General features: G+C 45.8%; 1 protein-coding gene across 2 annotated transcripts in view; it reads right to left on the bottom strand.

Moving 5' to 3' along the window:
• Nucleotides 1–979, bottom strand: part of Tbce (tubulin folding cofactor E) — an 88,068-nt gene extending 87,089 nt beyond the window's left edge. For both annotated transcript variants that reach the window (XM_004640835.2, XM_023700844.1), the window contains exon 1: nt 879–979. The gene's annotated coding sequence lies outside the window, so the exon portion shown is untranslated. The remainder of the gene's footprint in view (nt 1–878) is intronic.
• Nucleotides 980–1,403: the final 424 nt, after the last annotated feature.

Below are 1,403 nucleotides of genomic sequence, written 5' to 3'. Positions count from 1 at the left end.
AAAAAAAAAAGATTTGCTTACAGATTATATGTGAAATAGCTGAGTCAAGATGACAAGAAAAAAAAAAGATGTCTACTAGTTTTATCCTAAATATTTAATGCAAATACGATGAACCTACAAATCAAAAGGCAAAGGCTGCCGGACCAAAATAAAATAGAATAAAATAAAATTGACAGAGATGCTGTTTATAACAGCTAATGAGTATACCAAAAATTTTAAAAATGAGAAAAAGTTATGAAGCAAACCTCAGAGACAGTAGCTAGTGGCTATAGGCACATCAGACAAAATAGGAGTCTTTTTATCTCGAGCTGCTAAGTCTGACACTGAGCCTTATCCTTCTGACAAGCCTACGGTCTTTGACATCCAAGTCACACTCTTACTTGGATTAAACCACAATTTATGCAACAGCCCCCAGTTAGTTGGTAGTAAGCGCTACGTGAAGTTTTATTACAATATTTAAAATTTCTCCACCTACCTAAGGTTTTTCTCTCCTTGATCACAACTAGTAATACTGGGAAGGACAAAATTATTCTCCACGGTGACATCATTAAGTCACTGGTGGCCTTGTACAACTTCGCCTCTTTTAGAGTGACGGGCTGTGCTCGCTTCGGCAGCACATATAATAGAGTGGCTGCCACCACCCTAAAAGAAGTTTCAAAATCCCAGGGCCATGTCCTGCTAATAATCCTAAATAGGGCTTCTCTGGAGGACTCCCTGCCCCGGCGCTCAGGCTCTCCTCACCCCGCCAGCCTCCTCACTGCGCCCGCCAGCCGGACAATCTACGAAGTCAAGGAAAAGAGAACACAACCAGCCGTTTACAAGGTGGTGCGGTGGCCCAGACCGGCCAGAAAAGCTTGCCGCCTCCAGTGGAAGCTCACCTGCCCGCAGCCAGCAAGGGTGGTCGGCGCGCCCCACCCTCGTGCGCGCTCTGGCGAAGGCGCTTCCGGCTCAAGGCGGAAGTGCTGCAGGAAGACAGGAAGTCCTGCCTCCGCGGGCTTGAGCGACGGTCGCCGGAGCTCCGAGTAGGAAGTCTCAGAAGGTATCGCTACCCCGAGGCGGCTTGAGCCTTCCGGGACCCAAACCCATAGGGTAGGATGCAGGAGATTTCCAGCTGTGAAACCTGGAAAGACAACGCAGCCCAGTGAATGCGCATGCTCCAATTTAATTTGCAACCACGAAAACGAGTTACGAGTCCTGTAAGAGATTCGGTTTCATGTTTATTGGGAGTCTAGGACGTAGGAAGCGTATAGTCACAGAATATAGTGGAGTGGGGGTGGGGTGAAGAATAGTGACTTTTCCAAACCGAGGGAAAAAATCAATTAGATAAAATCATAAAGTTAAATGCATAAATGAAAAAATAGAAAAACTTCTTTGGACATGTTGATGTCTATACATCAATTTTC

This window comes from Octodon degus, unplaced genomic scaffold, assembly GCF_000260255.1.
Source record: "Octodon degus isolate 3935 unplaced genomic scaffold, OctDeg1.0 scaffold00127, whole genome shotgun sequence".
NCBI lineage: Eukaryota > Metazoa > Chordata > Mammalia > Rodentia > Octodontidae > Octodon > Octodon degus.
This window is presented reverse-complemented; position numbering and strand designations above follow the sequence as displayed.